This window comes from Passer montanus, unplaced genomic scaffold (assembly GCF_014805655.1).
Source record: "Passer montanus isolate IOZ18808 unplaced genomic scaffold, ASM1480565v1 scaffold37, whole genome shotgun sequence".
Taxonomy (NCBI): Eukaryota; Metazoa; Chordata; class Aves; order Passeriformes; family Passeridae; genus Passer; species Passer montanus.
Window position 1 is genome coordinate 8,529,204 of NW_024368485.1, and position 15,837 is coordinate 8,545,040.

Sequence of the window (15,837 nt, forward strand, 5' to 3'; positions counted from 1 at the left end):
AGAAATCACGCTGGAGACAGCTCCATTTGCTCCAAATTAGGTATGCTCGGAATGAATATTTTAATGAATTAATTCATTATAAGCCAAGCACTTTCCTCGAACAGAGTTACTGTTTCCTTCCTCAGCAGCAGTGGGATATGCTCATTGAGCTGTGTGTGCGTGCCTGTACTTGTCCAGGCTTTGTTTTTGATTTCTCTCTCTCGTTTTTTAACCTGTCCCTCAAATGATCAGTTACAACACATGTCCTTAACCATGGATTTCCTCGTGTTTGGCTGCTCCGACTTGGGAGAGGGGAGGGAGGAGAGGGAGAATAGACAGATTAACACACCCAGACCCCTGGCAGGATGTTCTGAGAAATAAAAAGAGGGGAGAGAAGGAAGAATTCACACATAAAAATAGAAGCCCACGTAGATTGGCCATATATGGAGTACCGGGGACTTCAGAGGGATACCCTCTTCGGACCACCCCTTTGGCGGAGGAAATCGCTGCTGCGGGAGGGCCCCTGCCCCCCTGCCCGGGCGGTTCGCCCGCAGCCGCCCCCGGCCCCCAGCCCCGACCCCGGCCCCGTGACTCAAGCCCGCCCGGCCCGCTCTGCCCCCTCCGCTCCCCCCGCCGGGGAGCGCTATTAAAAGCTGCTGACGTAGGAGCGGACGGCCATCTTTGATGAGGGCACGGCTCCCGATCCATTGAAGAAGGAGACCCGCGGAGGTCAGCAGCCTCCCGTCCTCGCCTCCCATCCAGCTGCGGCACCGAGCCACCGACCCCGCCGCGCCGCGCTCCGCCAGCCCAGGTAAAGGTGGGACACCACCGCGGGCACCGGCTCGGCACGGGGAGGGGGCGGTATTGGCGAGAATGAAATGGAGAAAGAGGCTACATTTAAAGTGGGACCCGTTCGGCTTTTTGTCTCCGGCCTTGGGCTGCTGCGGGCACAGAGAAGGGCAGGGAGAAGGGGGTGATTTCGCCGCCAGCCGCATCGCCGGCTGGAGCCAGGGGAGGCAGCCGGGCTGTGCCTCTCGGCCGTGCGGGCGGCGGGAGGCCGGCGGAGAAGGCAGTGTCGGAGGAGAAGGGGAAGCAGCGCCATTCCCAGCTCCGAGCGGGGCGGAGGGCGTGCGGGCGCTCTGCGCTGCTGGGCCGGCCCGGGCTGCGCCGCCCGGGGCACTGCAGCGCCCGCAGCGCGCCGGGCTGCGGCGGAGCATCAGCACCGCGGACAGCGCGGGCCCGAGCGCCGCGGGGAGGGGACCGTGTCCGTGTGTCTGTCCGTGTCTGCCCGTGTGTGTCCGTGTGTGTGCTCAGCACCTCAGACAGCGCCGGGCCCGAGCGGCGTGGGGAGGGGACCGTGTCCCCCCGTGTGTGTCCGTGTGTCTGTCCGTGTGTGTCCGTGTGTGTGCTCAGCACCTCAGACAGCGCCGGGCCCGAGCGGGACGGGGAGGGGTCGTGTGTCTGTCCGTGTCTGTGCGTGTGTCCGTGTGTGTTCTCAGCACCGCGGACAGCGCAGGGCCCGCGCCGGGACCGGGGAGTGCGAGCTGCCTGTGCCTGTGTCTGTGTCTGTGTCTGTGTCTGTGTCTCTGTCCGTGTCTGTGCCTGTGCCTGTGTCTCTGTCTGTGGCTGTGTCTGTGTGTCGGTGCCTGTTCAGCACCGCGGCAGCGGAGGCGGCCGTGCTGCAGCGCCCTGCGGCTCCGCGCCCCCCGCCCCGGGGCTGCCCCCCCGGACACGGGACTGGGAAGCGATTCCCGGCTGGCGAGCGGCGGTGCTCCCTCATTCCAGAACAGGACCGCGGGCAAGCGCAGTTGTGGTTCTGTAGCTCAGAGTGAGAAGAGGGAGAAAGAAAATTTAAAAAACAAACAAACAACAACAGCAAAAGGCTCATAACACCAGTTCCTGCAACTAATCGGCGTTTGGCACTGCGGCCCGTGTCCCGGCGCGGCGTGTGTGCACGGGGGGCGGGGGTTACATAACGGCAGCCCGCGGGTCCCCGGGCGGGCCGTGCACCGGGGAGCAGCGGCAGCCCCGGGCTGCCCGGCCCCGGCGCGGTGCCCGCGCGCCGCTCTGCGCGGCCCGGGGGACGTGGCCCCCCCGCCGGTCCCCGCGCTGCGGAGCGGTGCGGAGCCGCCGCCTTATGTAACGGGGCTGCCCCGTCACGGCTGCTGGCCCCGGCTCCCGCGGCGCCGCCGGTGCTCCCTCCGCCCGTCCTTTCCGCTTCCCGGCACCCCAGCCGCCCAAACGCCTCGGTGCGGCCCCAAGTTGGTAACTTCGCTGGGGTTTTTTCTGCGGGGCGAATAAACGAGGGGAGAAAGGGGGATTGGGCTGCGTGTCCAGACACTGCGCTGCGTAGCTGCGTCAAAGCGGAGCCGCGGGATCTGCCAGATTTACGTGCCTGGCTTGAATAATTGCTGCTGGTTTCGTTCCCAGCCGACGAGCGGGGAGGGGGGAAATGGGGGGCTGGTCTGCGGCGCTGCCTGCGGGTGTCAGAGCAGCCCCTTAACCCAGACCCGTTTGCTTCCAGCCCCGGCCGCAGCATCTGCAAGGACATGTCTGTCCCACACCCCCGCCTCGTCCTAGCCCTGGGCATGGAGCAGCTCCCCCACCGAGCAGCACGAGGATGGTGTGGGGCAGCCACCCCTGCGGGTGGCAAGGGCAGGGATGGAGCATCTGGGAGATGAGTGCTCTGGTGGGAATGGCTGGGGAAGGGACTCTCTCCTAGGCCCCCAGCCACCCGCACATCCTGCAAAGAAGCCAGTCTAGGAAGAAGCAGCAGTGGTTTTCCATTGCTGCTGCATCGTGCAGAACGGGTCAGCCAGGAGGTGACAGCTGAAGAGTTTGGTTCCTAGGATGGGTGCCAAAAAGATAACAGAGGTGACCAGACCAAAGATGCAGGGAGGCCTGATTGACAAAAGCAAAACCTTGAGGCTACCTCTAAAGTCAAGAGGAGATGCAGAAACTCAGCATGTTGCAGTACCAAATGCAGCTAGATAGCAACCCCCAAATAAATGCAGCTTAACTTTCTTTCCACAGCTAACTAGCAAATGAGAGTGGCATTTCCGAGAGCTCTCGGGACCAGGCTTTGTGTCCATTGAACTCATGGGGGCAGTGAAAGAAAGAACAGCAGAATCCAGCCAGCATGAGCCCTCAAAATACATCTAATGAGATGCAGCTCCACTTCCCAGATTTATTGCACTGGAGGTGGGAGATGCTTTTCAGGTCAAGGGAAAGCTTTTCATTTTTCTCCCTATGCTTTAGGTAGAGCGACAAATGGCAAGATTAAAGTGCTAAGGCAAATAAAGCACGGTCTCTGCCTAGTGCTTGCACTGCTTTAACTGCGCGAGGTAACGAAACAAAACACTTTTCCTGTCAGTGGGAACAACTTCAGCGATTTGTGTGTATGTGTCACAGGGCTACAGCTGCTGCATTTGTAGCAACCCTCAGGAAAAATAGAAAGTATATGGCATGGTGTAGGGCGCAGTTTGCTAATGATTTCTTCTCTCAGGATCAAATAATAGAAACTGTTTTCCCTTTACCTTGGCTTGTTGTCACACAGTTACTCTTTCTCTTGAATTTTTTTGTTCCGCCAAATCTCTGTCACAACATTTTATTACATAAGGAGGGTACTTTCATCTGTACATATTTGTACCCCCACACACACTCATTTCAGAGATTTCCAGGGTGAAAGCTGGGTGAAACCACAACAGACCAGGCTGACTTTGCAGCATTCATTGGGCAGAGCACATTTTTCTGTCTGGGGAGTTTCATGCCCTGCTACCAATGCAGCCACCTTTGGGCTGGGCCAGTGCCAGGCAATCTGTAACAACAGACTTGTTCAAGCATTTCAGAGTTTTACAGTCTGAGACAGACAAGAAGAATGTGTTGCTGGAGAGCTGCTGCAGGATGCACTTCTCAGGCAAATCATGATTACCTCTAGGAAGCTGGGCTTTGGAGTGGGCATAGGGCTCGTCTATCTACTCCTGGGAATGCTGGATAGAGTTTTTCAAGGCTGTAAGTTGTCAAGGAATAGTTTAATTTTTTTAGCTTATTATTTTTGAGCCTTCAACAGTATGTTTTTCCTTAGTTTCAATAAACTGTCTTTCTTGCCTACTGACCTTGCAGATTCAGCTTGCTGCATTGTATTGCAACGAGCACTTTCTCCAAAACACACAAGTTTTATTCCTAGTTCTTGTCTGTCACCCCTTTGTTACGCCCTCCGCAAATGCTTAGATACACAAACTCCCACCAGCAAAATCTGCTTCTTATCTGATCATAATTTTCAATGTGCTGTCCCACATCCCACTAAATTTTCTAGGACTTTCCACCAAGCACAAAGACAAGTCAACTGCGTAGGTTCAAAATTGTTCTTTCCTGTTTTGTGATGGCCCAAGGCTGACATTGCAAGACCCAAAAGTAGATCTGAGTGGCCTTGAGGAAGTGTTTGAACCACTTGCCCTGCTGTTTTTGAAGGAAATTTAGCTTTGCTCTTGCATCTTTCATCTTGTTCACTTGCTATTTTCTCATCACCCCATGCTCACCTACAATCCTCTTTTAATTCCTGCTAAAGATCACCAGGATGCAAGAAACACATCAGGGGCATTAGGACCCTGATGTGAAGGGTGATGAGTGTCACCTTCTGATTTTGATTATTCCAGCAGGTCTAAGCCAAAGTCACTTGGAATCAAGGAAAATGCTTCCTTGTACCTAATTTTGTGGGACTTGTAAAGGAATATTTAGCAGTTTAGGTTTTTCAAAGGGAAACAAATTCTTTGTACATATTCCCTCTGAAATATACTAGCACTAGTGAGTCTAAAGAGAATGTAATATTGCATTAGAACATTTTCCTTTTTTTTTTTTTTTTAATACGGGACATGGTATCTCCCACCAGAGAAAGCTGAATCCTACTCCAGGCACAGGGAGGAGAAGAGAGAAACACTAAGTAATTAATCATGGCTGTTCCTGGCCTTTTAGAGCTGAAAGTTAGTGCTGACCAATCTGTTCTCTGTCTGGCTATTTAGGAGATTTTTTTTTTTCTTTAGAGCTAACAGTGCTCTGTTTCACTTTTTGAATGGGATTTAACCTATTATTCGGCCCCATTGTCAGTTGGTGGGAAGTGGCATAACTGAGTGCTGTACTACTCTACAGGCCAATAATTTTTCAAGCTGGGACTCCTTGTTCATTTTTTAAACCAGAAATTGGTCTATTTGCTGAGGGAGCAGCTCTTCTAAAAATAGATCTCATTTCAGATGCTGCCCTCCCAAAGCCCATCCCTATTTTTTAGGGTCTGGTCTCATTGTCGCAGACGCTCATGGCCAGGCTGCCTCAGAAGTGGTGACAGGGAGCAGTGATGAAGCAGAGCAGGAGGAATGCTGCCTGTCTGTTTCAGGTTGAGTTCTGCTGCACTCTGCTGGTACATAGCACCAGCAGAACTTGAATATGGTGTAAAACCCAGGACACAGATGAATTTTTCCTAAAGGCACATTTGCGTGCAGAAAAAGTCAGAAATTCCTAGCTGTAGCCATTAATTTGTCTTTCAAGCTGGGGACTAGTGTGAAGTTTTCCTGCATTCCACTAAGTGCCCAGGGAAATTAGGCTTCTTCCCTCAAGTTTTAAAAAGGCAATATTCTTAATGGCTGAAACAATGTATTTGTAGAGTTTAAATATGAAAGAACAGAGGCAAAGCCAAGTCTCACTGTACAAGGGCCTAAAACGGAACAAGAGGAAATGTTCTTATATGTTTTCATGTAATTATAGTTTTTCTTGTGCTTTTGATATGACCAAGTGTTTGTGCCAGCATTTGCTGGTAGAATCCATGAGCAAAGTGAGAGTTATCATAGACTGTGGCAGTGCTCACAACTAAAATTTGTATCCTAGACATTACAAAAGGATGCCTCATGTAGGTGGTTTGTGAAATTAATGCAAGATTTGCTATTTCTTCCTCAAAACCTCTTCCTCAACACAAATGATAAGGGAGTTGCACATCCAAGGCACTGCAGAGTCCTTGGTAGGCACGTTTGTAATTCTGCATTGATCTCTTTCATCTCCCACATTTTCTCAGTAGCATTCCCTTGCTAAAAATCCCAGCAGATTCCCTTGCTAAAAATCCCAGTAAATCTCCAAAGACTTTCACTGTCACTTGTCTGTCAAAGAGACTAGAAGTGTAGATTGAAAACTAAAGCTCTGATCAATTCACAGCTCAGTGTTCATCATGCTCTCGTTATTTGTTATACTTACTCTCCACCCAAAGGAGGGGAATTCTGTTCCTGAATTGCAACACAGTCATAGAAGAAGTAGTAATTGTATTTTTCCTTTTGTATAAAACAGTTATTTGGAAGATGTGCCAACCTCTCCTTTGGTTCCTTTTCCCACTCCTGGAAATTATAGTTCCCAATGGAACTGTGCAGATGCCAGTTCCTTGGTCTGTCTTACAGAGGTAAATATATTTCCTCCAGCTACTCTAAAAAATTTCACGAAACAAAAGTATACTTCTTCAAAAGAGCTCATTGTCAAAATAGTGTTACCATTCACTGATTCTTTTTTTAAACAGGAACAGAAGTCTCCCATGCATACTTAAGCATTTTTTAAAATAAAAGGTACTAAAATTAGCTTCACCATGCTTTAGATGGAAATTAAAGTTTTCTTTCTCCTCCCTCTGCTAGTATTTCTTGTTCAGTCTGGTCCCATTCACATCCTTGGGCTCCTCACCACTCACCTGGCAGGGATTTAGCCAAGCTTGCATTCCTGCAGGCATCGGGGAGCTGCAGCTTGGTGCAGCCCAGCGCTGCTGCTGCTGCCTGCAGCCTGTGCAGCCGGGGCACACGCGTGGGCACACGCCAGGGCACACGTGTGGGCACACGCCGGGGCACACACCGGGGCACACGCGTGGGCACACACCTGGGCACACGCCTGGGCACACACCAGGGCACAACCGGGACACACGCCAGGGCACACACCAGGGCACACGCCCGGGCACACACCAGGGCACACGCCCGGGCACACACCGGGGCACACACTGGGGCACACGCCTGGGCACATGTGTGGGCACACACCAGGGCACACGCCGGGGCACACACCGGGGCACACACCAGGGCACACGCCAGGGCACACGCCCGGGCACACACCAGGGCACACGCCGGGGCACACACCAGGGCACACGCCCGGGCACACGCCGGGGCACACTCGTGGGCACGCACCGGGGCACACGCGTGGGCACACACCGGGGCACACGCCCGGGCACACAGCTCTGCGGGCCCGGGGCTGCCTGTGCCCCGCCGCGCTGGCCCCAGCCGCTGCCATCGTCAGGGAGGGATTCCTGTTCCCTGTTTGCTCGGCACGGACAGCTCGCAGGGATCGCTGCTCCTGTGAAAGTGGCAGGAAGGCGCTGGCAATCACTTGGACTGGAGATGTTGTGTAACATCTGAACTTCAGCTCTTGGGGGCCGGGGATAAAACACCAGACTGCACGTGGGATATCTGGACTGAGGTGCAAGCATCACACATTAAACAAATGTAACCTTTGCCAAGTGCGTCAATTGCCTCCATCCATAAAAGAAACAGCTGAGATTCAAACAACTTCCAGTTTACATCCCTTGGCTTCAGATGTAGGACAAGTATCCCTTACCTTTGAAAAGATATTTTTATGAATATTAGGGGTAGCAGTTTCCGCTGTCTGGGGGTGGTGACCTAAACTCAAAATGCAACGTTCTCCCAACAAAAGTGCTTTTCATTTACCTGGAATTTGTCAGGGTGTTACTCCTGATTGTTCCCTTCAGGTTAGGAAAAGGCTTGGCTGGAAGATGCCATATAAATCCAGATTATTGCTATTGCATTCATGATAGCAAGGGGAGAACGTGCTCTCAGACCAGAAGGTGGATGAAGCATTCACGCATTTGCTCGTGCATTACACAAGACCAGGACTTTGCCAGAGCTCTGTGCTCCTCCAGAGCTGCACTGAGCTGCAGGGGAGAACGGGACTGAGCCCTCTCCCTTCAGCAGCACCAATTCCAAACCAGCAACACGACAGCTGAACATACAGCCCAGCTGTGTTCTGTGAATAATTGAGTATTTCAGCCAAACATTTGCTTTTCCAGAGAGCGTTCACCTAAGTGACACTCAAGGATGTGAAAAGCCCTCAAGAAGCAAACCAAGGTATGCAAACCCAATTAAACTGGAATTCGCTGCCGACTTCCAACAAGCAGTTCTCCCCAGGGAAGCGCTTGTTTTATTTGTTCAGCTGTATGGAGACAGGTACTGGTTGCAGAGCTTACTGAAGGATTTGCTGCAGCTTTTTTGCCATTAAAATCCTGTTCTTGGCATACGGGATTTGCAATTCCTGAAAATGTAGGTCTGTTATTGTACCAATAGCAGAGGCAGGAGGCAGAAAGGCCAAGAGCAGCAGAGGGGTTAGGATGGTGCTGGATGAGTGCAGGAAGGGATTACCTGGCGTGCCTGGTGGTGGTCACAAGAGACTGGGCTTGATAAGGCAGCGAGTCTCCTCAAGTCTGCTGTTCCTAAGAGGTTTGCTTATTTAACAGAAGAAAAGAGAGGAGGGGAAAAAAGGCCTGGATGGTTCTTTGCTGTCGGTTTAGTTCATTTTAGAGATGAGCATGTCAAGAGACAGTGGAAAAACCCCTCGAGGCGCCAGGAATGCACTAAGTATAGTTGAAAATGCTCTAGACTGCCTTTGTAACGCAACAGTAGGGCCATCTGCAGGCTTTGGATTCTCAATATTGACAAAGCATTTTTAAAGCATTGTGTTGTCTCGTTCCCTTTTTCTTAATTAACTGTTTTAAATAGTACAAAATAGGCTGCTTGTGAAGTGACTTGCAGGCTCTGAGGATCGTTTTCTAAGCCTGGTAAACAAGAACAGGTGTGTAGTTCTAACAGGCTGACAAATAAGAACGCAAGAGAGCTGCCAACGTCACACAAAAGGTCCCCAATTTCCAGATTAATGCCCAGGGCACTTAAGGTTACAGCATTAAGCAGGCTGATAGAGGGTAGCATGTGACAGAAGAGCCGAGCAGCAGGTCTCATCCTCTGGAGGTCTCAATAGCTGTGTTGCCTTTTTATTTTTCTTGGAGTTTAGAGTCTCCTCCCAGTCCTAGCTCAACTTCCGCAGCCTCAGCTCTCTGCTCTCATCATGCTCCCCAAGCGGCCTGAGGGAAGCCACCCTCTCAAGAGAAGGAGATGCAGAGAAAGATGCTTTTCAGCCCCATTTAGGACAGGGGCTTGGTATGGACAGACAAGGCTTTACAGGCCATGGGCCACCCAGATCAGAGGGACAACAGGAAAAGAGTAGGAATACAGGAACACAGTGCAGGTGGAGATGAAGAGCTCACTCTCTCTCAGCTACAAGGACCCCAGTGCTTCCCTCTCTTTTGACTGGGTCATTGACTAAGAGGTCAGAAGAAGTTACCCACTGTGAACAGAAGCCCCTCTAAAACAGAACATCCCACAGGTTGCAGGGCTTCTCTGTCATAACTGCTTCTCCAGCAGTACAGTATTCCAGCTTTGCTTTCAGAAATTGCCCACAGTGAAGAATGTGACAGTACATGATTTTTAACTGAACAGTGCAATCCAATAAATTCTTTATTGTGGATGCAAGGATTTATCTGCAAAGTTATTAAGCTGCTATTTAGATTGATGAGCAGCTCTGCTGCTGCCATACTGTGATTTTCCTATGGTTACCCCTATTCCTTTATGGAGTAACACTTGCTTTCCTCTTTAGAGTTCATATTCTTAAGAGCTCCATTCTTTCCCAGTAAGGATCCCATATTTCTGTCCTTTCCTTGCCTGCAGAAGGTCTTTACTTGCATCTAGAACTTTCCTCACAAAACTTTTAAAAGAACTCCCAGCCTGGCAGATGAAGAGATAAGTCACTGATCCAAAGGCCAGGGCAGACTCCATGATACTGGAAATTAGGTGTTCAAGCACAGAATGTGAGACTTCAAAACCGTTTAAAGATTTCAATTCCTTTACCTTTTTTTTGTATTCTGTTTTTGCAATGAATTTCCAAGAAATGTGTTGTACATTCAGCTGTTCTCCAGACAGAGTTCTTCCATTCATGCCTGCAGTCAGAATCTGTTTCTCAAAACAATCACCTTTCTGCAGCAGGGAAGTCAGACACCTTTTAGAATTTAACCAGGCTCTCCAGTATTGTCAAACACAGTAGGCCAGTTAATGGGCTTAGAAGAGTTGCTTTATCTTAACCAAAAAATGATCCACTGTACCAATATGGATGAAGAATAGGACAAGAGGGCAAAAAGCAGAATGAATAACTAGGGGAATAAAAAAAAAACAACAAAACAAAACAAAAAAAACAACAAAGCACAAACCCAAACACAAAAAAGAAAAAAAAAGGACAAAGGCCAGCAGACTCAAATAAGAGAAAGTACAAGATGGGCTTTTTGTTTAATTCTCTTTCTTGCTGTTCTTTCCCTACGAGCACACCATTAACAATTACCTAGACATAAAAAGTAAATGTCAATCCTCAATTTTTTGATAGAGTCATTTTAAAGGTGTCCTGAAGTGTTAGGTTATAAAACACTCTCACTCGCCTTAGCAGCCACAACCTTGCGTTCCATCTTTGCATTTCACAATGCAGAGGAGTGCAGAGGCACATCCTTACTCCTAATCTCAGTTTTATAGGCACATACAGACAGCAGGGTGGCAGGATTTGTGAGCAGTGTCCCCTGTAGTTGGTGTCTCAGAGACAAACAGCAGAGCAGAAGGATAACAACTGCTACCCACTCACTGCAGTGCTGGAGATGTGCACTTGCTCTGCAGCACTTACACTGAAAATAAAAGCAAAGCAGTGTTTGTGATATCACAAGGCAGAGCCCAGACATTTTTCCTCTTGCTAGAAATTCTAAAAAAGGCCCTCTTTTCAAGTGTGTTAGAAATAGAAGCCTGGTTCAGAAGAGACGTGAAGCTATCAGTGCAAATTAATAGTGCCAGATGGGGGGTTAAATTGCTGCCTCACAGCTGAAGACACGCGAGGGAATGGAAGTGGTAGACTGACTATAAAGAGGGGGCCATCAGAAGGGAGGAGATCCCACTGCCAGGTGGGATTTGTGAACGCCCTGCCTGTGCTCGTAAGCAGGTGCTCAGATGAATGGTTTTATGGGCCAGAGCGAGAGGGAGAAGGGAACAAAGCCATGGCCATTTTGGAGATTATGTCTCATGGTGAGGATTTTACTGCTTTGCTTGGGACAAGCTGTCCAGCAGGACAAGCTGCAATGGAGTGTGGTGGAGCCTGGTCTCCTGAGCTGGCACACGGGACATGGGAGCTCACCAGAGCAATCACAGAGATGTGGCTGTGCACTGGGATTGTGTGGCAAGGTTTTGGGGGGCTTATGAAGGGCAAATTCTGTGAGAAGCTGCCCGAAACTTCCCCTGGGTTCAACGGAGCCAGTTCCAGCTGGCTCCAAGATAGACCTGCCTCTGGCCAAGGCTGAGCCTGTGAGTGATGGTGGCAGCACCTCTGGGATAACACATTTAAGAGGGGGGAAAAACCTGCACAAGAGTGACTGCAGCCAGAGAGAGGAGTGAGAAAATGTAGGAGGAACAGCTCTGCAGGCACCAAGGCCAGTGAAGGAGTGGGAGGAGGTGCTTCAGGTGCTGGAACAGACATTCCCCCACAGCCTGTGGTGCAGACTGTGGTGAGCCCATGGAGGTCCGCGGGGAGCAGAGATCCACCTGCAGCCCATGGAGGAGACCCATGGAGGAGACCCATGCCAGAGCAGGGGCCTTGCCCTTATAGGCTGTGACCTCATGGGAAGCTCACACTGGAGCAGGACCTGTGGACCCAGGGGGAGTGGATCCCACACTGGAGCAGTGGCAGGACTTCTGATCCTGTGGGGAACTCATGCTGCAGCAGCCTGTTCCTGAAGGATCACACCCCAGGGAACGGCCCCACGCTGCAGCAGCCTGTTCCTGAAGGATCACACCCCACAGAACAGCCCCACGCTGCAGCAGCCTGTTCCTGAAGGATCACACCCCACAGAACGGCCCCACGCTGCAGCAGCCTGTTCCTGAAGGATCACACCCCAGGGAACAGCCCCACGCTGCAGCAGCCTGTTCCTGAAGGATCACACCCCACAGAACGGCCCCACGCTGCAGCAGCCTGTTCCTGAAGGGCTGCCCCCTGGGAGTCCGTGCTGGAGCACTTCAGGAAGAGCTGCAGCCTATGGGAAGGACCCAGTCGCAGAATGTAATGGAGGACTGTCTCCCATGGCAGGAGCTCCATGCTGCAGCAGGGGAAGAGTGTGAGGATTGTCCCCCTGAGGAGGAAGGAGCAGCAGAGTCAACGTGTGATAAACTGACCGTGGTCCCCATTCCCTGCTGGAGGGAGAAGGTAGCGAATTGGGAGTAAAGTTGAGCTGAGGAAGGAGGCAGGGGTGGGGAGAAGGTGTTTTAAGATTTGGGTTTCTTTCTCATTGTCCTACTCTGATTTGATTTGAAATAATAAAATTCAATAACTTTTCCCAAGTTGGGTTTGTTTTGCCTATGAGAGAAAGTGCTGCATTACCCCTTATCTCAATCCACAAGCCTTTTGTTATATTTTTTCTTCCCTCTCCTGTTGAGTTGTGGCTTGTGGGCACCTGGCATAATCAGGTCTGACCCATCACAAGCTGTTGAGCTGGGACAGCACTAACTTCCAGAGCAACAGGGAGCTTTGTCAGGAATACTCCAGGTTTAAGGGTCTTACTGAAAGAATGGCAGTTCTTACACTTAGAGAGCAGCTCTTTAACATAGTTACTTCTCAAAACATTTCCGTGGAAGAGGAAGATCTGTTTGGCCATAATTAGGCCCTTTTTAACTCTCTGGACACAGTGACAAAGGATCCTGTTCACAAAGCAAACATCTGGAGTTCAAACACTCCAATAATGCACAGCTGCATGATGCAGAGGACAAGCAGTGGAGCTTCTCCTCCTTTCCGTGGAAGTGCAACGAGCAACAGGAGCGCACAGTGCACAACAGAGGCTCAGGAAGCCTTGAACACCATTCTTTACATCCCCAAGGAACAGGGCTGCAGTTGTGCTCCTTTACACTACACAGAAAGCAACAGCACCGCCCCTCCCTGAACCTCAGAGCTAGCAGTGACTTAATTCTGACTGAGACACTGCCGAAAGTTACACACACAAACAGACTGTGCTTTGTACCAGGCAGGGATGCATTGTATCCCATCAAACCCTGAATCAGTTGAGCATGAGAGCTATTTTGCTATGAGTCACCATCTGTCTACAGCAGAACGTGGTCAGCTCCTCTCTCCAGCACCGCAGAGCAGAACTGACTCACCTCTGCTGGATCTGTTCTTTAAGTCCAGCACAGAGGCAGGGCTGAGAAAAGTGGCTCATCAGCACTCAGCAATCGCGTGGCTGAGATACGCTCCAGCTATGACGCACCTGAAGAAATCAGAGGGCAATTTGCAGCACACTAATTACATAGTGAAATCCCCATCATTTTCTGTGTTCTGGGAATGCTCACCACGGATCTTGATTTCCTTGGCTTCCTCTTCATCTGAAATGATTTGATGAGTCTTTTTTCAGAAAAACAATCTCTGGATCTTCAGACAGATCACTGCACACATTCGAGGCTTGACCTGTACTGCATTTCTTCCATGTTGTCCCAAGGGCTTCCTGCTCCCTTAGTGAGTGTGCGAGGGCTGCAGATGTGGGAAGGTGTGGGAACAATGAAAAGCTTGTGTTTCAAATCCAGAATTTGCTCTCTCTGAATATTCCTAATTAAGTATTTTTAAAAATGCTATTTTGGCAAGCATTTTTTCCTGTAACTTTATCCACAAGATTTTTGACAGAAATCTTAACAGAGACATGTGAAATAACTTTGTTTTGAGGCTATTAAAATGCAGAATTGCAGCTGGATGTATGCTGGTCCCATTTCCCCAGCTGAGCTATCACATTCACCTCTGCAGAAATAGCAACTGTCACAGCAACAGTCACAAGAGATGCAGCCCTCAGAGAATCACACTGAGCAAAGAAGAATATCTAGGACAGTGATTTAGCTTCTCTGGATTAAAATGTTCCTCATAGATGCTTTAGGGTTATTGAAAGTCATCCTAAAGGAAGATGACAGGCTGTTCAGGCCTGCCACCAGTAACACAGAGGAACAAATAGTTATTGCAGGAAGGCTAATACCGTATTATACATGGAAAATTCTAAGCAACTTCCTGGGAATGCTGGAACAAGAACATTCAATCTGAATTTCAGAAAATCCCTTTCTGTGCTACCATATGTTGGAGTATGGGGAAAAGATGTGAAACCGGCTTTGAACCAGTGAGGTATAAAAAGGTTTTGTTGGGGGTGACAGTCTCATTTTCACAAACTCATGGTCACTCTGTGGAAGATGGGACACAGCAAACAAGATGCATGGCATCAAAAAAAGCATCCACCTCAGGACAGGAGTGGATTATTTTGAGTTGAGACATGTGATAATTTAAAAATTTTTAACAGAACTGCCAAGACCTGTCTCTCTTCAAAGGAAGACGAATGCATGTGGGCTTGTGAGGGTCAGCAGCAATCTGGCATTCTTTGGGCACATGATGCACACTGCAGGACTGCCAAACACAGATGGACTACAGGGAAACGTCCAGATGTAACTGCAGATGTCATAGGAAATTAAGCTCACTTGTGCTTGTGATTCAAGAAGTTCCATTTCTAGGTCAGATGACAGCTTACTTGGCCATTACTGCAAACATCTCTGACTTCTCTTGAAGTTTTCTGCCTAGAACCCACAAAAAAGCAAAGGAAAAGTGCCATTTTCACAGGAAGCACATTGTAAAGCCACGTGAAGAAGTAACTTTATGAAGGCTAGTGAACTAAGGAAGACGGTTGGTTGCTGAAGGATGAGGTTCTTTACTCAATAAAAAAAGGTACATTGGCAAAAAGAGCTGCGAATATTTGATGTCACTGTGAAAGCCAATATTGCCAGTTTTGCGTATGTAAAGATGTAAATATTTGTTCTGGTAAACACAAATGCTATTGTTTCAAATCAGTTAGGTTTTTCACTAAACTGCCAGTAAAGTTTATTCATCTACTGTGTTGTAGTGTCCTGTTGAATGATGTCCTGGTCTAGTTGTGAAATGTGGGTCACTGAGAGATTAATTGTTTGTTTAATAGCAAAGAATATGGAAATACTGTTTAATCAATGCTATTGAAATGAATTTATTTCAGAATTCAACCACCTCACTCTGGAAAATGCCTCCATTACTGCTTAAACTAATTAGTATTTCTCACATGAGGACATTTCAATTATATGGTAAAATATGAAAGCTCAAAATGCAAAATATGGGGGGAAATTTAGTATTTTAGATTAGAAGTGTTTTGCATTTTGTACCTATTCCAGCTCCTGAGAGAACAGTCCTTCCCTCCAGAGGTAACATAACCTATTGCCTCTGTTTTAGTAGCTGGCTGACTAAGTGTGTGTGCAGAATGTGTAACAAGGTAGTCAGATTCCTAGGCAGTGAAAACAGAACTTTGATTTGCTGTAGGAAAGAAAAGGAATAATTTCTGTCCAGGCTTTGATAAAGATGACAGTAATTTTTAGAAATAAATATGCACTTTTTTTCATTGTCTGCAAAGCTTCCATTTACGTAAGAAATGAAGAGTTTTAATCTTCTTAGTAAGCGTTTTGATCATTATTTGATTAGTTTATAAAATCAGTATATTGCACATTTTCAACAAAATGGGAAATTTTTTCTATTCCTTTGCTTACTTGTGTCAATCTCTGTCTGGCATGAGCCTCGTTCAGCTCCTGCCAAAGAGTCTCTGCTGATGAATGACATTTGTTCTATTGTTTAGTCCCAAACCCCCTAACACACTTACATTGATTATAGACTTCA

At 48.9% G+C, this 15,837-nt stretch overlaps 1 protein-coding gene across 2 annotated transcripts in view; it reads left to right on the forward strand.

The window, feature by feature from the left end:
- The first annotated feature begins 565 nt into the window (after positions 1–565).
- The window catches only part of SNAP25 (synaptosome associated protein 25), a 62,505-nt gene continuing 47,233 nt past the window's right edge, over positions 566–15,837 (forward strand). For both annotated transcript variants that reach the window (XM_039717046.1, XM_039717045.1), the window contains exon 1: positions 566–790. The gene's annotated coding sequence lies outside the window, so the exon portion shown is untranslated. The remainder of the gene's footprint in view (positions 791–15,837) is intronic.